At 47.6% G+C, this 26,705-nt stretch overlaps 1 long non-coding RNA gene across 4 annotated transcripts in view; it reads right to left on the bottom strand.

Moving 5' to 3' along the window:
- LOC135964816 (uncharacterized) overlaps nucleotides 1–26,705 on the bottom strand; it is a 91,444-nt gene that overhangs the window by 27,004 nt on the left and 37,735 nt on the right. The window contains exons 1-3 of one of the 4 annotated variants that reach the window (XR_010577478.1): nucleotides 14,792–14,887; nucleotides 11,808–11,886; nucleotides 6,394–6,563 (exon numbers count right to left, since the gene is read on the bottom strand). This is a non-coding gene — a long non-coding RNA (uncharacterized lncRNA). Of the gene's footprint in view, nucleotides 1–6,393; nucleotides 6,564–11,807; nucleotides 11,887–14,791; nucleotides 14,888–26,705 lie in introns of those variants that run through there. The other 3 variants (XR_010577479.1, XR_012416945.1, XR_012416944.1) reach the window with 3 other exon arrangements.

The raw sequence follows: 26,705 nt of genomic DNA, 5'->3' as shown, positions 1-26,705 counted from the left end.
AGGCACTGGGGAGACAGGGATGAAGGAAATCTAGTCCCAGCCCTCAAAGAGAGGGTAAACTCATGAAGAAAAAGGCTCTTATGTTGGTTTGTCCCTTTGAAAAGCTTCTTAAAGCCTGTCCCACCAGGCATTGGCACAAGGAGCATGTCACCAAGTGAAGGTCTGCAGGACAGCGTTCCAAGAAGAAAGCAAATGCAGGGTATGGACTTTTGGTCTGGGCTGCCACAGGGCAAATCTCCTGCTGTAGTGACCTAGTATCGCCCTCCACCTTGAGTTGAGAGACAGCGGCAATAACAGCAGGAGTAATTGTAACTAGAAATGGCTAGCATCACACAGCCCTTACAATATTACCCACCAGCTCTGCCTAGGAGAATTATCTGTGATGATGGAAATGTTCTGTATCTGTGCTGTCCAATATAGAAGCCACTGAGAACTTGAAATGCAGCTGGTGCAATGGAAGAATCTCAATTTTAATTTTAGTTCATTCTGGTTATTTTAAATAGTCACCTGTGACTAGTGGCCACCATATCAGACAGCACAAGACAAGATATTGTGCTAAGTACTTTATGGGTAATATATTAATTTTAACAATAAGCCATGAGATAAGCATGATTTTTGTCTCCATTTTACAGATGTAGAAACTGAGTCCCAGAGAGGTTAAATAATTTGGCCAAGTCACTCATTTACTAAGGGTGGAGCCAAGACTTAAACCCCAGCGATCTGACCCCAGAAAGAAGTGAATCCTGCATCATACATTCATTCATCCATTCCAGAACCACACATTTGTTGTACCTATCATGAGTCAAGCAACATTCTAGATGATGGGGATATAGAGATACATGGGAAGGGGTCCCTGGACTCAGGAAGCAGATTCTTTACGAGGGAGACAGTCAAACTAAAGGATGCCTCAACACCAAGGAACAACAGCCATGTTAAGCTCAGCTTGTGGTGCTGGGGAGTCCTCCGCTAAGGCCATTAAACACTGCACAGGGATGCTGGGGGTTGGGAGGTGCCTTGAAGATGGTCAGGACTCCCTAGTTTGTAAGTCATTCCTTCTTCCTGAGCCCTGGCCAGGCCCCCCAGCTTTCCCCTAAAGGTGTTCCCCAACCCCCAACTATGACAAGAAGTGTCTGTGGGGGGTATGGGTGGTCAGTCCCAGGGAGGGAGATCAAGTCCCCTCTCTCTCACGGGGCTCAGGGGACACTCAACAACTTGAAACCTCCCCTGACATGCCCTGAACTGTCTGAATGGAATACTAGCAAACCACTTGGACCACAGCTTCCAGAACTTTCCTACTTTAGCATGCCCCAGAGCCTAAGAACAGGCTTGCAACAAAGCCATGGTGCTTTAGAGTCCACTCAACCGTGGTTCAGGACCCAGCTTCATCTCACACCACCCCAGCGACCTCAGGCATGCTTTTTAACCTTTCTGCACCTCCGTTTCCTCGTCTGAAAAAAATAGGAATAATAATAGTTACTTTCCAGGACTGTTATGAGGATTTAAGTGTGTGTGAAGTCCCTGATACACTGTAGACATTTAACTCATGGCTGCTCTTCTTCTTAATATTTATTATCAATTAAAACTAAAAGAAGGCCATGTCCCCTTGCTCCTCTACCCTTCCCACCAGGGCACTAAGGCAAAAGAAGGCAAGCAGAGATGTGGAATGTGTGTGTGACTGAGTGTTGGGAGGCCTGGGATCTCATCCAATGCTGGGTCGCTCACATGTGTAAAGTTGGGTAAGTCACATCCCCAGTTTCCTCATCTGTAAAAGGAGAGTGTTGGGCTAGACTTGGCAATCTTACATGCAAATGCCTGTTGGGATGGGGCAAGGAAAGAAAATGACCTACTGTAGGGGCACCTGCCATTATATTGTTGTTGATGGTTGCCACATGGGAATGCAAGCTACTGTTCTCGGATATTCTGTGTCCACCAGAAGCTGGACATCTGGATTTTTTGTAAGAAATCTTTAATTATAAAAAGAGGGTACGTATGCCTATAGTCCCAGCTACTCAGGAGGCTGAGACAGGAGAATCGCTTGAACCCGGGAGGCGGAGGTTGCAATGAGACAAGATCATGCCACTGCACTCCAGCCTGGGCGACAGAGCAAGACTCCATCTCAAAAAAAAAAAGTGAGGGTAACTATTTGCATCTTTTTATCATATCAAACACTGTAAAGTTAAACAAAGGAGATCTTCGGGCCAAGTCCAGTCCAGCTACTGCCATTCTGGCATCCAAGGGCCAGATGATCTCTCAGGGCCTCCCGGCCCCGAGAGCCAGCAATTCTGATCCTCAGAGTCTCCGAAACACTGTTCCTCTACCCCTGCTGCCTCTTGGGCCTGTTACTGAGAAAACATATCTTTCAGGTCCCCTTTTCAGTTCCTTACCCCACACGCGTCACAGAGTTTTAGGGCCACAAAGGTTGCCCCCTTCAGCAGCAGGCCTACCGGAACCCTGCTGAAATGCTTTCTGGCAAGTTCTCCTTGCATTTCCAGGAGCCTCTGCACCTCTCAGTTCCCAGTTCTAGCTGACGAAGATTGATTTTCTACACTGACCTCACTCCCCACCGTGCCCAACCAAAAGGGTTGATGAAATAATCATTTCAGCCACTCTGTGGGAGAGCAGGTGTGAAAACCAAGGCTGAGCTGACAGCCAGAGTTGCTGAAGTGCCATTCACATGCAGGGTACTGTCCAAAGCATGCTGTAGATATTTACCTACTTAGTCTCTGAGGCAATCTTCTAAGGTAGGTACTATTACCATCATCATTTTGCAGATGAGAACACTGAGGTTCCGAGAGGCCAAGTAACCTGCCAAGGGTCACCCAGCTAGGAAGTGGCCCTGCTGAGTTCCAATGGTCTGGCTCTAGGCTCCCCATGTTTATAAGCTGCATTCCCTTGGGGCCTCCCCAGCTCTGCTCTCCAGTCACATATTTCACTTGCCTCAGGGAATTGTTTGTGCCTCTGTGCCTTTGCAAATGCTGATCCCTCTGCTGGGATGCTCTTCCCTCCGTTCTCTGATTGCTGGACATCACAGCTGGCCCTTCCAAGCTCTCCTCAGTGAAGTCATTTGGACAATGGACTATTCCCTCCCCAGGCCTGTGTCTGTGCTGTGTGTGTTTCATCACCGCATGATTCACACAACAAGCATTCCTCACTGTAAGTCCATCTCCCTCGTGGGATCAAGGACTCCTTGAGGGTAGGGGGAGGGTGCACCCATTCAGCCCTGACTGCAAAACAGGCTCAATGCATGTTGTTCGAGATTATCTACACTGAGCCCCTCCCCTTGCCTCCCGTACTCCTTGGCTAGTCTGACCCCACAGGAACCGGGGTACTGTGGCTGGAGGACACTGCAGTTGGGTCAGCTTATGGTGTTACCTTGCATTGGTTTGCTAACGCTGTCAGAACCAAGTACCACAGACTGAGCATCTTAAAAGAACACAGATTTATTTCCTCACCATTGTAGAGGCCAGAAGTCCAAGGTTAAAGTGTCAGCAGGTTTGGTGTCTTCCAAGGCCATTCCCCTGGGCTTGAAGATGCCCGTCTCTTCCAGGTGTCTTCATGTGTCCTTCCTCTGTGGGTGTCTGTGACCTACCATCCTCTTCTTACAAGGACATCAGTCATATTGGATTAGGGCCCACCCCAATGACTCATTAAACCTTCATTACCTGTTAAAGACCCTTCCCAAATACAGTCACATTTGAAGATACTGAAGGTTCAGACTTCAACACAGGAATTTTGAATATATAAATTCAGCCCATAACATATCCCAATTTCCCTCCTCCCTTCTGCTCCCCAAGATAATACATATGCAGCTAGAGTTATTAAAGAATATGCTGGGAGAGCCCTTCATGAGCATCCAGCCCAATCTTTGCATTTCACAAATGGAGAAACTGAGGCCCATAGAGGGGAAGTGAGTTGCCACTGAAATCACTCAGCACCTTGAGTCAAAGTGCCTGCCTGCTAGTCCCGGGGTCTTCTTGTGAACCCCTTATCCATTTGCAAACCTTATCCTGGATATTCTTTGCCACCTCCCACCGCACTCTTCAAGGCAGAGCTGAAAGGAGGCTGGTACAAGTCAGAGGAGCAGATTTCCTGCCAGGAAGCCTTGTCCCTTGCCCTGCCTGACGAAGGCCAGGCCCATACTCATGGCCCACCTGAAGTTTGGACCTCTAGAGCTATTCAGTGGCCCCTGTGGCCAGATGTCCCGGACACCTGCAGGGTTTCTGAAAGCTGCGCTCCTTAGCCCCGCTCAGCCACAGAGCTCCCAGAAGGGGAGGCTGATTTGCCAGTATCCCACGTGAATTAACACAGAAACAGAAAACCAAACACTGCATGTTATCCCTTACAAGTGGGAGCTAAAGCCTGAGTACACCCAGACAGAAAGATGGGAACAAAGACACTCGGTATGCCAAAAGGAGGAAGGGAGGGAGGCAAGGGCTGAAAAGCCTCCTGTTGGGTACTATGTTCACTATCTGGGTGAAAAGATCAATAGAGGCCCAAACCTCAGCATCACACCATATACCCATGTCACAAACCTGCACATGGACCCACCAGATCTAAAATTTAGATTAAAACAAAGAAAGAAACACCAAGCAATTGATGTTCTCCATCTACTCCATAGCATTGATTTAAAAAGAAACCTGTCACCATCTGTCCTGCTCTGCTTGGGTCAACACATCCTTTCTAGCAGTGTAACCTTGGCTAAGTTACTTAACCTCTCTGTGCCTCAGTTTTATACTCTGTAAAATGGGGACAATAACAGTACCTTTCTTATAGGATGGTTATGTATATTAAATTAGTTCATATGGGTACAGCATGTAGAACAGTGCCTAGAATATACTAAGCTCTATGTAAATGTTTGTTAAATAAATACATACATGACCCCCCACCCTACCCAATACATCCAATACATCCACAATAAGCTTTCCTAAGAATCCACAATGTACAAAGCACAGTTCCTTGCAGAGAAGGGCTATGGACGCAGATGTATCTGATACAGACCTTGAAGGGCAGGGAGAAATTCCCCAGCAGGGTGGGAGGCCAAGGGGGAAGGGAAGCCATCCAGGCAAAGGGATGAGCATGGCCTGAGTCACAGTGGCTTGAGAGCACAGAATGTGTTTGGGGCAGGACAGATGCTGGTGGGGCTGGAACTCTGAGTCAGAGGAGAGGTTTAGGAGCTGAAGCTAAAAAGATGAGAGAGACCAAATCTGGGAGAAACTGGATGCTGGAGTGAGGGACCTTGGACGTGTGGCCCACTTGTCAATCCAGGAACGCACCAGGCCACCATGCATGTGCCCCGCTCTGGGTCTGGCTCAGCCTGGCCCTGCCCCTACCCCTTCTGCCATGCAATGAACACTGAGTTTCAACTGTGTTCCAGCTCAGTGCTGTGCCCAGAATCTAAAACTGAATAGGGTGTGTGTAGTCTCTGCCCTAAAAAGCAGCACAAAGTCAAAAAGGAGAAAGAGGTGGCTACGTAGACACTTCCAGGATGGTGGAAAAGAGGAACGGGACCCTAGACAAGGAGCAGCTCCAGCTGAACTTGAGATGAGCGGGGGGAAAGGTAAAGAAAGGATGCTCTAGTCTGTTAGAAGGCACCAGAGCGGGACACTGCAGGGCCCTTCAGAGAACTGCTATGGCCTGGCATGGCTGGAGCAAGGGTCACACAGGGGGCGCCGAGGGCACGGGACAGAGCAGCAGGGAGGAGGTGACCAGAGGCAGCAGCCAGACCAAGGGATCACATCATCACCCAGGAGTCTGTGGGCTCCAGAGGGATTTTTGGAGGGGAAGGACCCAAATAGAACTACATTTTAGCTCCCCAGTGCCAGAGCCTGAGAGCAGAACATTTGTGGAGGTGGCTTATCTGAGAGGTGATTCCAGGAAGCAGCAGTGACAGTGAAAAGAATGAGACAGGGGTGGGAGAAAAGATTGGAAAGGGTATGTGGTTGAGCTGGTTACCTCTGTGGGCAGCCAGAGCCCAGTCCTGCTGGCACCCTCCGAGAAACCATGAATGAACTTCGTATGGTCACCAACTTTCATCTCCTGTTGATTGAGGGCTGCCTGTAGAAGGCATCAACTCTCCCCTAGGACTCAATAGGAAATCTTTTCAGCCCTTGCCTCTCTCCCCACTCCCTTCTTTTGGAGTCCTCATTTCTATTCCAGGCTGTGCCTGGGCAGGGGCTGACTGGCCTTCTGTGGCTTTGAACAAACCCTACATGTTTGAAAAGGACACCGACAGCACACACAGAGCTGCCCTCACAGCTGTGCTCAACTCAGTGGTCCAAAGGGGCACACGGGGCACAGAAACACCTGCAACAATCCCCGTGGGTACAAGACACATCAGTTAGAATTATGTGTAACTAAAAATAACAAAGAAACAAAAAATAACAGTGGCTTAAACAAATGAGATCTTTATTTCACTCTTTCATTGAAGAAGTTCAGAGATAGTGACTTATGGCTGATATACTTCTTACAGTTCATCCTTTCAGCTGTGGAAGGTGATAACCCACATAGTCCAAAGAACTTGCTAGAGCTCGGGCCATCATCCATGTTCCAGGCAGCAGATAGAGCTAGGAGAAAGAAGAATGCACCCTTTCCATTTTAAGGAGACTTCCCAGCACTTCCACAAGTCATTTCTGCTTATATCTTCTTTGTTTTTTGTTTTGTTTTGCTTTGTTTTGTTTTTTGAGACAGTCTTACTTTGTCACCCAGGCTGGAGTACAGTGGCCCAATCTTGGCTCACTGCAACCTCCACCTCCCGGGTTCAAGTGATTCTCCTACCTCAACCTCCCAAGTAGCTGGGATTGTAGATACACGCCGCCATGCCAACCTAATTTTTGTATTTTTAGTAGAGATGGGGTTTCACCATGTTGGCCAGGCTGATCTCAAACTCCTGACTTCAAGTGATAAGCCCACCTTGGCCTCCCAAAGTGCTGGGATTACAGGCATGAGCTACCGCACCTAGCCTATATAGAACTTAGTCATTTGGTCAATTCTAGCCACAAGAAAGTCTGGCAAATATTGTCTTTTAGATCATTGATCACATACTTAACTGAAAATTGGGTATAACTAAGGAACGGAGAGAGAATGATGGACCTTAAGAGACAACCAGCATCTTAAAAGAACTCCCAGCAGCCCCTGCCATAGGATGTGAGATGGGAATTGGGAGGTTAATCGGGAAGCGATTGTGGTGATCCAGAGCGGCGCAGATGAGAACTTAAGCAAAGGCACCAGGAGTGAGGATGGGAGGGAGGGATACATCTGTCCATCTCTGGGTATGGACTGGACAGGACTTGGCGATGGATATGGAGAGTAAAGGAGGAAGAGGAGCAGGAATGGGTACCAGCTGTGGACTCAGGTGACAAGGAGAATGGCCATTCACGCAGACAGAGAACACATGAGATAAACAGCCTGGGGAAAGACCATGAGTTCTGTTGGCAGGTTTGGTTTGTGACACCTGAGGGACAGCCGCAGGGGTCCAGTGAGTAGAGAGTTGGGTGTTCAGGTAGATGGTCAGGAGAGGAGTCTGGGCCAGAGCTAGCAACTCGGGGGGCATCAGCCATTGCAGTAGAGAAGAGTCCTCGGCGGGGGAATGTGAGCAGGAAGGAGGGGTGCTTAGACCCAGCATCCAATCTCAGAGGAAAGAACACAGCCGTGAGTCACATCACCATGGGGCAGAGTCAATTCTGGTGTTTACATCCCTTGTTGGCCATGTCCCCAGGCTGAAGGACTCAGCTCCAAACAGGAACCCCCCTTGTAACTTCACTCTCTGGGTTCTGAAAGCCACTTGATCTTCAGGCCTAGGGCTGCTAATGGATCCCTAATATGGGCAGTCCTGGAGTGCTCAGTCCTGGAGTGCTGCACTCTCTCGTTAGATTTCCTGAATCCTGCCACAGTTTTATAAACAGCACTTTCTTTAAATTCTCCTTAAGTACAAAGATAGATAGATAAAATAAATGAATGGGTGGGTAGGCGGATGGATGGATGGATGGATGGATGGATGGATGGATGGATGGATGGACGGATGGATGAATGGATGGATAGGTGAGTGGATCAAGGGATAAGAGGATGAATGGATGGGTGGGTGGATGGAAAAATCATAGGTAATAGATAAAGATGAGCTCACAAGGGAAACTGAGGAGGAACATAACACCCAGGGAGGCAAGAGGAGAACCAGAAGTCCAGGGAGAAGTGAGCTACAGCGTCAAATGTGATCCCCACATTAGTTAAGAGCAGAACTGTGATGCGCTCTTTGGGTTGACCACAGAAGGTCACTGATGACCTTGACAAGAGTAGTTCCATGTGTAAGAGAAGCTAGACTGTAGTTGGTAGAGGTGGAGACATGAGGTGGAGATGAGGAAGTGGGGACAACAACTTTCTTCCTCATCTCCTCCTAAAAAGCCTGGCTTACATATTGCCTCTTCCACAAACTTTCTCTGAATCTCTCTCCTTCCTCTGTGGTCCCTGAGCATCCAACTGGCCACCTGCCATTGATGGTGAGCTCTCAGGGCAGGGGTCCATGTCTCAGGGCAGACATGATGTCATGGAAAGACCACTGGACTCTTTGGAGCAACGGAACCCACTGTCTGTCAGTTCCCTAGAAGGAAGCACATCCTGACTGACTTGGCCATGTGCAGGCTCTGGGGCCCCTGCCCAGTGTCTACGGTCCCATATGATGGGATTGGGGGTATTCCCCCAGCTTCCATCCAGCTGTGGCCTCCTAGCTGGTCAGCATCCACTAAAAGACTCCCACCTGTTCTGCTGTGGTCCTCATCTGCTCCCTCAGCCATGACAAAATGTAGGAGCATCCCATTTCCCTGCGGCCTGGTGGTCACAGACATCCTTTTTCCAACCTTCTCTGGAACTGGCCAAGACCAAAGGCAATCTCTTTTACAAACTAATGCCCAAGCTATTCCTTGGGGTTCAGTAAGGACCCGGCCGCCCCTGCCCAACCAGCTTTGCTCATCACTACCCAGACCTGTCACTGCAGGGTGAGTCACCTTGGCCCTGATCACTCAGGCCAAGGCACCAGCCAGGTCTGCATCACCAGCAGAATGAAGAACTATATATAGCCAGCCATGAAGCTGACATTTATGGGGCACTTCCTGGTACTCATATCAACTCAATTAGCCTCGCAACAACTTTATGAGATATATGCTATTCTTACCCCATTTCATAAAGTAGGAACCTAGGAAAGATCAATCTTTGTAATAATTTGACATCTTCAGATCCAACTCTCTTTTCTCGGCAAAATCATGAGGAAATGAGCCTGAATGGAGAAGGCAATTAACACTTTTGCTGGGTGCCTTATACATGCCAAGAGTGGTATCTTATTTGATCCTTACAGCAGCTCCAGGAGGGAGCCGTACTTTACCACTGATCAGCCTGAAGCCCAGGACGGGTAGCATTAGCCAGAGGGTTAGTGATGGAACACAGGGCTATGGTTTACAGCTGGGATGTCTTGGCTGGGCATAGTGGCTCACGCCTGTAATCTCAGCACTTTGGGAGGCCAAGGCAGGCAGATCACTTGAGGCCAGGAGTTCAAGACCAGTCTGGCCAACACGGTGAAACCCAGTCTCTACTAAAAATACAAAAATTAGCTGGACATGGTGGCAGGCACGTGTAGTTCCAGCTTCTTGGGAGGCTAAGGCACAAGAATTGCTTGAACCTGGGAGGCGGAGATTGCAGTGAGCCGAGATCACGCCACTGCACTCCAGCCTGGGTGACAGAGCAAGACTCCATCTCAAAAAAATAAAATAAATAAATAAATAAATAAAAATAAAGCCAGGCTGCCTCATGACAGATCCTACCCTCCTAGCACTCTTCTATTTAATCTGCTTGATAATTCACAACTCTGAGAAGTGGGTAATGTTATTCCCACTACACAGAAGAGAAAAACTAAGGCTCAAGCAGGTTGCAATGACCTGTCCAAGGTTGCTCTGTAAGTATGAGATCCAAGGGCTGAGAGGTGGACTGGGGAGGTGGGAATGAAGGGGAAGAGCTGAGATTGGAACCCAGATGTCTGACTTTGAAGCCTATCCACACCAAGCAGGAAAGATGAGATTGGGGAACAAAAAGCTTGTCTGCCCCTCAGATTGTACCATGGCTTCTGTGGCTTTTATACACACACACACACACACACACACCCCATTCTGTACCACAGGCACAGTGATCTGCCCCACGCCAGCCTCAGTACCCAGCTGTGACCTTGTGACATGTGGATGGGGTGGGGAGGGTCAGGGATGCGTGATGGGCTCTTACTCAGTCTAATGCACTAAGCTCCATGCTCCCTACGGAGATGGGGAAGACGGAGTGTGACGCAGTTGTCACTGGCTCCTCACCTTCCCTGCTCTGCTCCACCCTGGCCAGGCCACTCTGAGCCTGCAGGAGGAACCAGAGAACGGCCTGGCTTCTGGGAAAGGTGACTCACTCACAGTACACGGAAAAGAAGTTGACTTTCTCGTTTTCTGGGCCCAATTAGAGGTCATCCTTGCGCAATCCTGCCCTTTGAATCTCCTGGGTGAGACCTGGTCTGGAAATCTGTGCTTCTTAGACCTCAAGACCTGTCCACCCTCCCTGACTAGTTGCAAAACAATCACCTGTTCAGGGCCATCACCTGAGATACTGCCTGCAGAGGGACGACTTCCAGCTCCTGCTTAGGTTCCTGAGAAGGAGATCCATTTCCCACTGGGAATGACAGTGGCCTGTGCCCGATGCCTTTGACCTCACCACATGTTGCTGCCCCTTCCTTCTCAAACACTGAGAGTGCCTGTTCCTAGGAAAGGGACGGCCCCTGCCTCACCTAGGGGAAAGATCTGGATAACCACTCCAGAAAAAATCTAAATCAACCGAAATGCTTTGGGACACCCATCTTGCCCCAAGTCAACTGTAGTGGGGCGCTGGTAGAGTCAGTCATACAGCCATGGGTTCAAATCCTGGCACCACCAAATTGCCATGTGACTTTGGGGACCTTCATCTCTCTGAGCCTCAGTTTTCTAACCTGTAAAATGACTTGGTTATTATGAATGTTGACACAATAATATCTCTTAGGATTCCATGTAAACTAAAGAAAATAGTATGTGAGAAAATGTCTCGCACTGTGTAATCCCCACTCTCCATTCACTGCTACCACTTTCAAATCTGTGATCCTACAGTCTCCTACAAGCCCCACGTCCAGGCTCAGCCTGGACCCAGTAGTCCATGACTCTCTCCTGGTACTATGGACACAGGCCTTTCCAACCTTCCATTGTTGGCAATTTACTGCTCTCCTGCTTGGGACAAATTCCTTTCTCCACTACATCCAATTCCTTTTCAGGATCACAAGCCTCAGAGAAAGAATTTCAGCTCATGTGTCAAAGTCAGCAAGGCCTGGGGAGGCTCTCTGGCCCGTACAGAGTCACACAGCAAGTCAGCAGCAAGTCAGCCTGGACCCAGGCCTCACAACCTGGGCTCCTTCTGCACTGCTGAACCCCTTGACCTATACAGAGTCTGCCTTTCAACGACGGGAGAGTTCTGGGTACCTGATTCAGAAAGAAGGCCTGGCTGGCACCCCAGTCTGCATGGAGGTCCCTTAGGGGTCTATCAGATGCCAGCTGGAACTCTAAACAGTTGCGAACTTTCATTTCTATCTCTAATTCTTTGTACGCTTGAGAAATTCTAGCAAAGACAAGCAACACCTCACAACCCACTTGACTGATGGTCATGGAGTCCACAGAGCTCTTCCGCCTCCTACATCTGGTCTGCAAATGTAAAACATGGAGAATGCCTGCTGCACAAAGTGGCGAGACCAAGTGCAGAGAAGGTGGCCAACTTACTTAGGTCACAGGGGTAGTGCAAAGGAAGCCAGGGTGAACTTCCTCTCCGTTCCATCTGCTTTGATGGGCAAGGCTGGACCTGCAGAGATGAGATAAGAAGAGGAAATGCTTTGAGTTCTTGGACCCCCCCAAGCAACCCTCCTAGAAGAGACCACGTTACCAAGGAGCCTTTTCTGTCCCCTCACTGAACCCTAGAGACCAGAGAAATCAAGGACTTATGTTCTACCTTACATTCAATCATATGTTTGATTTCACGAACACTGAGACCCTCCAACATCAGAATAACCAGAGGACCCTTTTTAACAGGCAGATCCTGGCCCCACCCCAGATCCACAGGCTCAGAATTTTCCCAGGGGTGGAGTTCCAAGTATGTCTATTCCTGAGAAGGGTGGTTCTAATGCCGAGCCAGGGCTGGAAACCACCAAATCTAAAATTAATCATAGGAAATGAATACCGAACACATTCTAGGTGCCAAGCAATGCCACCACGGTTAGCCTTGCCACACCCAGCAAAGTGGGTTTTCTCGGCTCCATTTTATCATGAGGAAGGGGGAAAGGAGCATATCACAAGGAGGCTAAGGGGTTTCCTGAGCCACAGTGGAACCCACATATAAATCTGGGTCTTTCTGACTTCAAAGCCCAGCCTTTCCTGTACCTCTCTCTGCCCACTCTCACGTGAGACATCCTGTGCTAACAGACCCTAAAGATATGAGACAAGTTAGACTCATGCCTGGGCCAGGAACTGACACCCAAATGGGGGCATCTGACACATAGACAGTTAACTCTACCACAGAGCTGCCTGAGAGGCGCCAAGGGTTATGAATCCAGCAGTGGTATGCTGGTAGTCCAGTGGAAGGGTGAAGGAAAGCTTCTCAAAGAGGTGATCTTTGAGTTGGGTCTTGAAAGATACCATGGCATGTCCACCTGTCGCCTGACCATCCATGTATCCGGCCTATGTACCTATGCCATGTCATGCACTGGATTTCGTCTTAGGGATATGAAGGCAAACAGGACATGGCCCCTGCCCTCAGCATGTTCAGAGTCTAGTGTTCTGAGTCCTCCAGACCTTTCATCCCTCCCCCTTCCTCAGGTTCTTCCTCCTCCACCTCCTCCTCTCTTCAGCCCTGCCCCCACCACCCCTCTGCTTCCTGTGGTGTGGTTAGCTCCCATAGACCCACAGTTCAGAGCACCCTGTATAGTGAGCCAAGCCTTCTTGGTCACCCAGGAAGTGAGGGTGCTCCAGGCACAGCGCTCAAGGAGGAGGGAGTCACATGGGCCCCACCCAGGCTGGACGAAGGGATGAGCTCCAGAGGCGCAGTGTGAGTCACAGAACATAGGCACCTGAGAAATGGGGATAATCAGACTGACTTCCCTGGGAAGTCAGAAAGAGAGATGAGATAAGAATAGAAAGTGCTTTGAGCTCCTCAGAAGAAAGACGCTATCAACAGATCCAGGGTATTATTAGCACCGCCATTACCTGCCTCCATTAAAGGGACATACATCTGACTACATGAGAAATCATTAACTTGTCCTGCAACCCACACATTGTTGTATTTTTCACATAATTTCATTTTTATTATTAACAGATAAGCCTGTGAAACACTCCTCGAGCCATTCGAGCATGTTAATACCCCTGTTCAGGCTGGGTGGGGTCTCTTCCTTCCCATACAGCTAGGAAAGAGCGTAGCTCAGGGAGAAGAGGCTGGGCCTCCCACGACTCCCCCAGCTCCCTCGTCCGGCTTCCCCCTCAGTGCTCCAGAACCACATCTTGGCCCCTGATTTCACTGTCCAAATTCTCCCTTTCCTGGGTCCTTCATACCTTTCCTTGCTTCACCTGCCAGCACACATCTGCCTTATCTATCCTTCGATTACGTGCAAGAATAATTTAGTGAACGCCTGCTGGGTGCCAGACATTGGGGAAACAAAGATGAAGTTGGACACAGTCCTCACCTTCAAGCGGACAAGTACACAGGCTATTCTTTCATTCACCCAACAAGCTCTGAGCATTTTATTACGCGTGGGACTCCATGCTGAGAATGCAGAGCAGTGAGATGAACACACGTCCCTACCCACAGGAAACTCACACCTGTGTGTGGAGACTGACCCCAAAACAACCACAGAAACACACACTGAGGTGTACTAGAATAAAGGAACACCCCTGAGTCCTGGGGAAACGCGAAACAGAAGGGGAATCATTCCTTAGCCTTAGAGTGGGGATGGTAGGTCATGATAACTGACTAGGGAGGTTTCCCAGAGAAAATAGGACATGAGCCAGGTCTTAAGGTGCTAGGGAAGAAAGGGCATTGCAGGCAGAGGGAAGAGCATGAGCAAATGTGGAGGAAAGAAAAAATAGGTGTACTCAGGTCATGGGGAGGAGCCTAACATGGCTGGGGAGTTCAGGGAGTTGGGAAGAGGCATAGACATGAGGCTGAGTACAGAGTGAGCAGCAGATTGTTTGGAGCCTCGTATTCCGTAACTATAATTACAGGTCGCATCTATAGAACTAACCACGAGCAGTCAGGTGTGAAATGTTTTCCTTGTAGTAACATGTAAATCTCACCACAGCCCTAGGAGGCAGCACAGTTATGATCCTCTTTATAGATGGAGATGCTGAGATCTAGAGCCTTCAGATGCCCAGCTAGTAAGAGGAGCAGCAGGCTCAGAGGAGCCCTGGCTCTCAGGGGTTTGTTTGCAAACGGAAGTAGAGGGTTTTAGGCAGAGGAGGATGAAGAGCAGGTTTCTCCTGGTAAATAGAGGTATTGGAGGTGACGACGTGATGAGGGTAGGGGGCACTTCAAGTGGCACTTCAAGTGAGAGTAAGAAGGTGCAATTTCTGAGCGGAGGCTAGAAAACAGGAAGGCTCCCCGAGGGGGCCTCAACCTCCTCCGCAAACATCAGGGGTCAGCACAGAGTGCAGCTGCAAAGGAAAGAGCTGGAAACAACCTTACAGAAAGTCCTCTGTTGGGTACGACATCTCTTACTTACATATTCATCCCTTCATCTGATAACAGCAAGGTGGTTCTCCATAAAGCAGCACCATCCTCCTCCACCCCATTCTAATCTACAGTGTTTGAAAGGGCTGACCCTGCCTGCTCTCCCACCCTTCATAACCCCTGGCCACTATGGGCACATGACTAAAGTCTGGCCAATCAGAACCTTCTACCCACCCGTGGGCACACGACCAACTCCTGGCCAATCAGAACCTTCCACCCACCTGTGGGCACATGACCAAGGCCTAGCCAATCAGAAACGTCTACCTATCTGAAGCCTGCCAGACTCAATTCTGGGACTTTAGCTAGGAGAGGGAAGACACTTGAAATCCCTGAATCCAACGAGAACTGAAGCTGTCTTGTCCCGGAACTTCACAGTTACAAGAACCAATAATGCCCCTTTCCTGAAGACGCTTATTTGTGTTTCTGACACTAGCAACCAATATAATCCTGACTCTATTTCCCACGTGGGCTGGCTGGAACCCATGAGTGATTGGAACATGAATGATTTGCTCAGACCACACAGAGGGTCCTCTTGATACAGTGCTTCCCCCACTAATGCAATGAGTCGTCTAGGGCCACTGAGAGTGAAAGATAAAGTCCCCACTTCAATCTGGGACCTTGGATCTTTCCTGCTCTATCTGCAAACATGGCCTCCCTCAAACTCCAATATTCTGGAGGGCCCTGTATTTTATTTGCCTTATCCAGCTACCACCTGTACCATCGTTTACTAATATGTCTTTAAATCAACCCAGTTTTTTTAATGTAAATGGACTTGTTTCAAATTAAATTTTGTATCACTATCAAGGAGAAATGCAGTATCATTTACCATGAAAATGCAGGGGCAATCAAAACAGCCACAGTGTTGATTCAGTTAAGGCTAGATAGATTCCATTGTCTCAGACTTACCCTCTCTTTGTTAGAAAGAGAGATTTGTGAGTGTTTAAAGATGTGCTAGCACCAAAGTGTTGGGGCCCCACCCAAGATGTCCTTGCAGTCCCAGCCAACACACCCACCCCCAAGCTGCTGTGAGCAATGCACCCTTCTCCAGAGTATTACCTTTGTGGATAGTCAGGAGCCGTCTCACAGGGAAATGCCTAGGAGTCACACACCCCCAACTAACTGGAAGTAGAATACCCAGTCCCTCAGCCACAAGGAGGGACCAGCTCTGCAGGGCCATTCATGCTTCAGACTGCCCATGGGATCAGACTGAGGCTGTTCTCCAGCTGAAACCATATCTGTGCTGAACCCCTTCCATTGCCTTCTCCAGCCTCCCGCACTTACATACAGGGTTCTCCTACATCCCTTATGTAATAAATCAATTACACAAGAAGCTCCACTCAGATGCTATCTCTAGGGTGAAAGCAGACGCAAAAAAATAGCCCAGATCTAGGCCCACAATGATGGGGGCTTCAACCAGAGTGGTAGCAGTGCAGGGGGTGACAACTGGCGAGTAAGTCATGCTTCATAAGCACTACTCATTCAATCCTCAATATAGACAGACATTGGAGGTACTGTTATTAGTCCCAGAGGTACTAATATTCACTTTAGAAATAGAGAAACTAAAGCTTAGGGAAGTTGATAACTTGCCCAAGGTCACAAATATCAGAGCCGGAATTTGAACCCAGAACTGTCTGACTCTAGAGCTAGAGTTCTTGCCTATCAAACTCTCCTACACTGTCTGTGTCATGTCACTTATGGAAAGATGTGTGCCAGTAGGAGGCCTCATACAACATGGACAAACATGTTAGTCTGGGACTCAGAACTGGGTTCCAGCTCTGCCTCTGCTTTTAAACACTATGTCAACTCAGGGAAGTTTCTTCACTTCTCTGAGCCTCAGTTTCTGCTTCTGAAAAACATGAGGAAATGAGTTCAAGTACTTTTTGACTCTTCTCCCAGGGTACTTTGTCTATGCTTCCAGAAAGTGTAAAATTTTATCTTGCATGTCTGCCTCCCTAGTGGTCATGTTAACCCCATGAGCCTGTGCTGGGTACAGGGCAGGCACACAGAAAATACTGGTTGAGGCTGGGCGTAGTGGCTCACGTCTGTAATCCCAGCACTCTGGGAGGCCAAGGCGGGCGGATCAAGAGATCAAGAGATTGAGACCATCCTGGCCAACACGGTGAAACCCTGTCTCTACCAAAAATACAAAAATTAGCCAGGCGTGCTGTGTGCACCTGTAGTCCCAGCTACTCAGGAGGCTGAGGCAGGAGAATCACCTGAACCCAGGAGGTGGAGGTTACAGTGAGCCGAGATTGTGCCACTGCACTCCAGCCTGGAGACGGAACAAGATTCCATCTCAAAAAAAAGAAAGAAAGAAAAGAAAAGAAGAGAGAAAATACTGGTCGAGTTGAACAAAATGAATGGGATGAAATGGAATGGAATAATTTCTATCATTCCAACAGACCTTCCAATGAACCTTCATACATTGGGAGTTGTGCTTGCCTAGTGATATAGTTTGGATCTGTGTCCCCTTCGAATGACATGTTGAAATATGATCCCCAGTGTTGGAGGTGGAGCCTAGTGGGAAGTGTTGGGGTCATAATGGGGTGGATCCCTCATGAATGGCTTGGTGCCCTCCCTACAGTAATGGATGAGTTCTGGTGCTGTTAATTCACAAGAGAGCTGGTTGTTTAAAGGAGCCTGGAACCTCTTCCTGTGTGTCTCTCTCTTGATCCATCTTTCACCATGACATGCCGGCTCCCCTTCACATTCTACCATGAGTAAAAGCTTCCTGAGGTCTCACCAGAAGTCAAGTAGGTGCTTGTGCAATGCTTGCACAGCCTGCAGAACTGTGAGCCAAATAAACCTCTTTTCTTTGTAAATTACCCAGTCTCAGGTATTTCTTTATAGCAAAGAAAAATGGACAGATACACCTTGGAATAGATACTTGGCAGCCACCCTCTCTTCTCACAGCCAACCAGGGCTGGTGACAATAAAAGATCATTCATGGAACATATTCCAGAGGCTAAGGCCCAGGAAAGGGAAAAGCAGAAAGAAAAAGAGAATATCTTATCAGGGGTTCCAGATGAGATCTTCAATATCCCATGCAGGAATCTCATAAACCCTCCAACCCACCTTTGCAAAACTGTGTCATCCCCTAATACCTGTCCCCATTCTGTGCTCTTTACCTCAGTAAACAGAAGCTCCACCTGACCAGTTACTTAAGCAGGGAGCCCTAGACTCATTCTCAATGCTTCCCTCTCCCTTCACTCCCCACCCTAGAGATTCCTGCCCTGAATATTTCACGGGGCTGCTGCATCTTTACACTGCTTGCACCCGCTTTCAAGTCAACAGCGTTACTTGCTTGGCTTACCTTAGAAGAAGTTCAAAATCCTTATCGTGGCCCAAAAGGTTCTGTGTAACCTCTGCCTGACCTTATCCACCCCCTACTCCTCACCTTCCCACCCCCACCTTGTTCACTCACTCTTCCCTCCACCCCACTGCCCTTCCCTAGACTTCCTACACTCTGGCCACACAGGACTTCAAGTGACTTTTGAGAGTCTAGCTCATTCCTATCCCTGGAACTTCATGCTTGGAACGCTTCTTGCTATTTCCCCAACACCTCGTGTCACATTTCCAGGCTGCCCCCCTTATCCTTCAGCCCTTATTAGCCCTACTTCTGCCCCTAGCTATTCAATGCCCTTAAGACACTCAGTGCTTTTCTAGTTAATGCTTTGCTCACTTGTAATATTTGTTTGTTATCTTTATAAACTTTATGGACTAGACATGCCCACAGCTCTGTCCCTAAAGCCTGGAACAGTGCCTGGCATGCAGCAGGGCTCATTAAGTATTTTTGGGTAGATGAATGAGTAAACAAGAGGAAGAAAGAGCAAACCAATGTGTTCGCCTGGCACTGTCCCTTTGCTTGCACCATTCCTTTGGCCTAAACCAGTCTCTTCTCTTCCTTCTCACAAGGCCACCCCTTAATCTCACTTGCTCCAAGGATGCCTCCCTGGTAGCTCCTCTTAATGGAAGAGATAAATACTCCTTTTACTGGCTGTCACAGGACCAACGTGTTGTCTAAACTCACCACGCTTCAGTGAACCCACTGTAGCCTGTGACCACACGCTGCTCTGTATGTGTAAATCTTGCCTCCCTGCTAGAAGACAGCTCACCGAAGCCTGATGCTGTTCCACACGGTAACGGGTGCCAGATAAAGGAGTAGAGGGGGTCACATGCCTGAAAGTGAGCTCAGCAACCAGAAGGGGCTAACTCATGGTAAAAGGTTTGAACGTGACAGCATGTGATATAAATGTAGCCTAAGTTCCTTTCCTTTCAGGCACTTAGTGAACACTGTCTATGCGTAAGGCTCTGAGTTAGAGTGGAACAGAAGAGGGAAAATAAGCATGAGCCCTGATCCCTACCTGCTGAAAGTTTATGGTCTAGTTACAACATAAGACTTGATTGTAAGTAATCACCATATAAGGCTATCGGCTCAGTGCCCAGGAGAACCCCACCTCCGGAAGTCCATTTCTTTATCACTAAACAATCCCAAAGTCTGGCCCCATGCCCATGAGGCACCTGGTGTTGGGTTCCCCTTCTCTTACTGGGCGCTGTTCTCCTCCACAACATCATCTTCACTAGAGCTCCTATTTCCATCTTCCTGTTTTATCTTCTCCAGTGGGATATGTGTGTGCGTGTGTATATGTGTCTGTGTGCGTGCACGTAGTAGAGGTAGCTTGCCCCAGATGAAGTGCATGTTGCTAAAACCATTCCTAAGCTGTCTGCGGAATCAGCTGTCCCCGTTCCCTGGGAATTGTTTACAAGCGCTTGAACTTAATGACCTGCCTCTAGCAAATGCATCCAGTTGGGCAATGTGGTCAGTTGGGTAAATGCTAGACCCTGGAGTCCAACGGTCCCAATGAGAACTTGGAGTCTCTAAGCACGCTTTCAAGATCCTTTCATGGTAAAAGCAAAGGTGATTTAGATTTATTGAGTGAGAGATGTCCCTGATACCAAGAAAAATAGATGAGTTGGGAAAGGTGACTCTGTTGGCACTCTTCAGGGATTGAGACGGGAGTTGCCAAAGTTTCTCAAATACCACCACCCCCACCTTGAGCGGCTGGGATGATGAAATACTCTGAAGAGTTTGATTGCCTGTACTGATGAGCTGGACTGAAGCCCAGCAATCCAGCCTACCTCCTAGTGGCCACTAAGGACTCCAGGTTGGACTTGCCATGTCCCTACAAACACTTTATGGACCAGAGCACAGCTCCCCATAAAGCACAGTTTCCATGTTGCCAGTAGCAAGATGAGTTACTTCACCTATTAGCTGGCAAATGAAATGCCAGGTGGAAGCAAAGTGTTGAAACACCAAAATAGATGCATCCCCACCCTGAGGGGTGATGAAAGACTTGGAAGAGGCCTTCACAGGCACTTGGCACATGCACGGGAGAGCTGGTAGGTGGGTGCTGGGACTGGGGATGCCTGGCTGCAAGAACTTGACTTGAACCTGAGCATGCCATGCCTGATGGTGGGGAGGGGACTCTGGAGATTATGCAGCTGCATGTGGGAAAGAACCTAGGCAGAATTTGGCAAACAGATTCAGCTTTTGGTAGCCTTGGAGGGAGTCTTTACTTTCTGGTTGAAAATTCCAACCTGAGAGGCCGGGTGCGGTGGCTCAAGCCTGTAATCCTAGCACTTTGGGAGGCTGAGACGGGCGGATCACGAGGTCAGGAGATCGAGACCATCCTGGCTAACACGGTGAAACCCCATCTCTACTAAAAAATACAAAAAACTAGCCGGGCAAGGTGGCGGGTGCCTGTAGTCCCAGCTACTCGGGAGGCTGAGGCAGGAGAATGGCGTAAACCCGGGAGGCAGAGCTTGCAGTGAGCTGAGATCCAGCCACTGCACTCCAGCCTGGGATACAGAGCGAGACTCCGTCTCAAAAAAAAAAAGAAAATTCCAGCCAGAGTCTGATAGTCCTGATAATTCCCTAAGATTTTGTAGCTAGGCTAGGCACGGTGGCTCACGCCTATAACTCCCACACTTTGGGAGGCCAAGGTGGGTGAATTGCTTTGAACTCAGGAGTTCAAGACCAGCCTGAGCAACATGGTGAAACTCCGTCTTTACAAAAAGAATACAAAAAAGTAGCCAGGCATGGTGGTTCACACCTGTTGTCCCAGCTACTCAGGAGGCTGAGGCTGGAGGATCACCTGAGCCCGGGAAGCAGAGGTTACAGTGAGCCAAGATCGCACCACTACACTCCAACCTGGGTGACAGAGTGAGACTCTGTCTTAAAAAACAAACAAAAAATTATTGGCTAGAAAGAGGAAGAGAAGTCTGGTTTCAAAATGGGGAGAGAAACAAGAAAAAGGAGGAGTAAGGGAAGAAATGGGGAGGGAGAAAGGAAGGAAGGCGGAAGGAAGAGAGAGAAGGAGAGATGGAGGGAGGGAACTACAGAGAATGAAATCTTTGAGATTATGTCTGATAATATTGCTTATCTGAAATATGCCAAAAGTTTTAAAACAATTTTCCCCAATAAATGGTATAGTGTGTATGAAAATGTGTGCAAGTGCATGTGTGTTTGTGAATATGTGTTAGAATAGTGTATGTGGTATGCGTCTGTGAGCATATTTGTGCACGTGTATTTGTGTGTGAGCATTAGTGTGTGAAAATGTGTGTGTTTGCACAATGTGTGTGTACACGTGCCTGTGTGTGCTTATTTATGTGCATATGCAGGTGTGTGCACGAGTGTGGATGTGTTTGGGTGTATCTACATATGTATGCATATATGTGCGTCTATGTCTATCCAGCACCTGGAATGAAAACAATGTTGGAATAAACCCCAGGAGAGGTGGGATTGTATACATATTGGCCACACAGCAGCTGTGTGACCTTGACCAAGTCCTGTCACCACCTTGGACCTCAGTTTCTCATATGTTCTAGTTCCTAGAACAATAGCTAGCACATAGTAATCACTCAACAAAATATTTACTGAATGAGCAACTGTTATTCAGGGGTAATATTGGCTACTTCTTAGGATCGAGGAGATGACAAAATGAGAAAACACATGCAAAACTATTCTCTGTGTGCTTGGCACATAATACAAGCCCCAAAACGGTCAGCACCTCCCTTCTGCAACTTCATTTTTTTCCCTTTGGTAGGAGGTCAATGAAGGAAGTGACACACAAGGCCAAATACCTCTTGCAACCCCCTTCCTTAGGCAGAGTACCACGGGACCAGTCCTTAGCCAATTTCCAGGGGCTTCTGAGTCCCCATTATGTTATATATTAGCCAGGCTTCTTCCTGCTCTCAGTCAAAGGTTGACAGCAATTCATTTGCAAAAATTAAATGCAAGATTGAATTTTAACAACTCGGAAATTTGAGGTCATGCTTGCTTTTTAGTGACCTATAGGGGCAGAGAGCCTGGTGAGTGAGCTGATTCCCTGACCTTCCATCTGTAAAACACACCTGTGGGTCACAATCCTGCAAAGTAAGAATTCGTATCCTCATTACGCAGTTGAAGGAATTAAAGCTCAGAGAGATTGTGACTGGTCCAAGGTCACCCTGCTTATTCCAGGCTGCCAGAGCTGCCTCCAAGTCCAATAAGTGTTATTCAGAAGCTTTGAGGAGGTAAAATCTCCTCACCCGAGCAGACATTAAGGAGGTTTCTACGTTTGAACCCACAAACATCTCAAAATCTCTGACCAGTCAGCCCCGGTTGAGTATTGGCAGATAGAGCCAGGGCCATGTGGCAATCAGAAAACTAGTCAGGTGGCACTGGAACAGTGCCTCTGAGGTATTCCACAAACATGGGGAACAAACACATTTGGTGTTGCAATCCTGGCCACCCGGAGCTGCCGCGTTGGCTGTTTTTTGAGAACGAACTGCGGATAAGGAGTCTGAGGGCTGATAGCGCTGGGATGCCCAGACGGGTGGCCATCTTGGAGACTGTGTCAGCAGTCAGGAGACAGAGAGCTCTTTCAGCCCCGAAACCCCTTATAGTTATAGCCAGAGAGACCCACTCCTCCCCAAGCGGCCAAAAGCTGTATCCCAAACCCCTTAGTGAGGCATTCAAGGCTTTCCATGGCCCAGAAGTCACCTACAGTTTCATCTCTTCCCACAACTCCCCTTGATAGACTCACGACCCAGGCCAACAACCTCTGACTGGATCCCGGATGTACCTCGTTCTTCACCACCTCCCTGCCCAGGAAACAGACTATCTCCTCCCCTCAGAAGAACCATTCATCCTATAATCCTTAAGACACAAGTTAATTAGGACCATATCTCACTTTGGATTTCACAATGCCCTCTGGGATGATTAGTATAACCGGTATGAACTGCTCCATAAACTCAGAGCACAAATATCATCACATTATGCTTCTTTTTCCAAAACATCTCTTAAGCAGTCACCTACATTAAAAGCAGGAAGTCCAGAATTTTCCTCTGGAAGTTTCCTCTGCTCCCAACAAATTGTCCCAAAACCCTGGGGAGGCCAAGTGTAAACAAAAATGAGTCCTCTTCAGACATCAGGCACAGAGGAACTGGTGTCTGCTCAATTTGCAAGTGCCACGGACCTGTCACAGGTTCTCGCTGTGGAGGCTTACATATACATAATTTCTTGGATACATGCAAACGGCAAGACCAAATCCCTGACCTACAGCCAGGGGCCCCATGTTGAGCTCTGAAAGTATATTTCCAATCCTTTTCTCATACTCAGCTGTTTCTCAGGATACAAGAGAACATCAAGAACACTAAATCAGAACTTGGTCTACCTTCCACCACTCACAAATCCCTTTTTACCCACCGTATGACTACTGTAGCAAACACCTTCTCTTTTTGAAATCTCCAGAAAGGGAATTTTTTTTTTTTTTTTTAAAGAGTCTTACTCTGTCACCCAGGCTGGAATGCAGTGGCGCAATCTCGGCTCACTGCAACTTCTGCCTCCCAGGTACAAGCAATTCTCCTGCCTCAGTCTCCCAAGTAGCTGAGACTACAGACATGCACCACCACACCCGGCTAATTTTTGTGTTTTTAGTAGAGACGGGATTTCGTCACGTTGGCCAGGCTGGTCTCAAACTCCTGACCTCAAGGGATCCGCCCGCCTCTGCCTCCCAAAATGCTGGGATTACAGGTATGAGCCACTGCGCCCAGTCAGGAAATATCTTGTAATACCTTTCCCTCAAGAGAATGAGGGCTGCCTGCACTGCACCTGCCCTTCTCATGGAAATTGGCCTTAGTGCCTTTCTTTTCCTGCCTGTACCTTGCTGTAACTGGCAACTTCCTCACTAAAATAAAAGAACAAAAGCTCAAGTTAAATCTCCACCAGGGCACCTCCTATGAGGGTACCTGCAACAATTGCAGTACATTTCAGGACCACATAATTGCTCCCAGGCCCAGCCAGAGGAGAGTAATTATCTTTGGGAAAGGCCTACTGTCTACCAGACATTTTGACACAAATTATTCTGTTTAATCCCAACAACAATGACAGCAAAGTGGCGTGAGCTGCATTTTACTAAGGAACATGAGGCTTAGGGTGGAAAGGGGCTGAAAGCTATACAACTGTGAGATGCTTGACCAAAGTCTGTCTCCTGCCCTGGAGAGAGTCACAGCTTGCTCCTCCCACCCCCAGTAGTTCACTACTAGTGAGATCAAAGTAAAAGAAACATCCCAAGCAGCCTTAAAGAGATAAAGGGATCATAAAAGGGCAGCCTAAAGACTTAGCACATAGTAAGTGCTCTATTAACAGTTGTAAATGGCAGAGTGGATACTTCTCCTGTTTTGTGCCCAGACATGGGACAGATCAATGAGGCCTAAGGACTGATTCTAGCACAAAACCTCACCTCTGAGTTTACCACGAAGGAGAAGATTCACTTCTCAACTATTCTCAATCAACACTGGAATGGAAATACACTATCAAAAAAAAAAAAAATACAGAGAAAGGGTGAGAAGAAAACCCAGGAGAAGAAAATGCTAACTTCCTTTTTTTTTTTTTTGTAAAGAGACAGGGTCTCACTATGTTGCCCAGGCTGACCTCAAACACCTGGCCTCAAGCAGTTCTCCTGCCTCTGGAACCACCACGCCCAGCTCCAAGAATGCTAACTTCCAAAATTCCACCTGGAGGAGCTTGGGAGACTTCCCAGAGAAGGGACATTTTAGCTGGGCCTTTGCATGTACATAATAATAACAACAACCATAATCTACTAACTATAGTTAACCACTTGCTCTGTGCCAGGCACAATATAAGCCTTTCCCATAAATATTGCCTCATTTGACTCTTCCAAGAACTCTCTAAGGTATATGCTATTGCTTTTCCCATCATACAGATGAGGACACCGAGATACAATAAAGATACAGTAACAACAAACCAGGAATTGTTAAAGAAGGGATTCAATCTCAATTCATCTGTCTAGTCAGAAGTGAGCCTGTGACAGGGAGAAAAAGGCATTTCCTCTTTTAATGGCACACTCCCCTTTGGTGAACTCCCCCAGGAAGGCAGGAAGAAGGCAAAAGCCAGGCAAGGGGGATGGTGAAATCTGTCCCTGCCTGAGGGTGACTCTCCCTGCCCACTAGTAAACAGCAGCACAGTAAATCACATACTCTATCTAGCCAATTAGATAAGATACTCATTGCTTGCAGAAGAACAATTAAAGAGAGACTTTGGGATCCTTTGCTCCAAAGTTCGCCAAGGGTGAGCATGGAAAGAGAGTAAATGGCCAAAGGACCCATTTTCCTAACAAAAAGAGCTATCACTTACCATGAGCAATACATGTACTAGGCTTTTGCAAGCATTATCTCATTTTAATTTTCACCAACATACTCTAATAACTGTAGATAACATCCACTGATTGTGAATCCTGTGGCAGGCATTCTTCTAGATGTTTCTACAAACTCATTGGATCCTCACAACACTGTACACTATGATTATTGTGATATTACATATGTTTATTAAATATATGTACATTATATATTATAATAATATAATATTATTGTTGTAATATTATTATGTAATATTATTAGTTTCATGCAAAAGTAATTGCAGTTTTTGTCATTCCTTTCAAATTAGGTTGCACCAATCTAAATTATATTATTAGTATTATTGTCTCCATGTTACAGAATCAGAAACTGATGCATTTAAGGGCAATTAAGTATTTTTTTCCAAGGTAATGCAGGTGATTACTGGGAAAGCTAGGTTTTGAACTCAGGCAGTCTGGTTCCGGATCTCATACTATTCACCAGGATCTATGTCGCCCTATAAAGTAGGTACGATTATCCACATTAAAAAAACAAGAAGGCAGAATTCCACAGGATTCTATTAATTGCCTAGTCTTTTTGGTGACAAAATCAACATTTGAACCTAACAGCCATGCTCTCAGCTACTTGGCAATAGCAGCCCTGGTCCTGCACAGCCTTGCGATGTGCTATGCACATCATTTCTCTCCATGCCTTTTCCAGGTGTCATAACCTAGAAAAGAAGAATTTGAAAGTTGATAGTTCCCAGTGATCTGGTCAGCTCAGACTCCCCAGGACGCACTGGAGAAGTTTAACACTCCAGGTATCTATCACTTGAGTAGGAAACCAGTTACTTTCTGGCAGGCAAACCACAGCCTAATCCATTGCTCCTTGTTTGCCTGAGGATAATTTGGGGTTTCTGCCACCACTCCTCTTATACCTTTGTGACAGTCTCCAATATTGCCACCAACACTTTCTCCCATCTTTCTACATACATCTGCTCCTCACAACAAGAGGTAAAGTCTGTCTTTCCCTCCGCTTGAATCTGGTAGGGCCTTGCAATTTACTTTGCCCACATAAATGTGGTAGAAATAATGTTCTGGAATTTCTAAGCCTGGCTTCAAGAGTTTGGGAAGCTTTCTCTTCTTGCCTCTTGGAATCCAGCTGTCGGACTGTAAAGAACCTTCAACTACATTATGAACATGAGAGACCACATGAGGAAGAGAGGGCCT

This window comes from Macaca fascicularis, chromosome 8, assembly GCF_037993035.2.
Source record: "Macaca fascicularis isolate 582-1 chromosome 8, T2T-MFA8v1.1".
NCBI classification, from domain to species: domain Eukaryota; kingdom Metazoa; phylum Chordata; class Mammalia; order Primates; family Cercopithecidae; genus Macaca; species Macaca fascicularis.
This window is presented reverse-complemented; position numbering and strand designations above follow the sequence as displayed.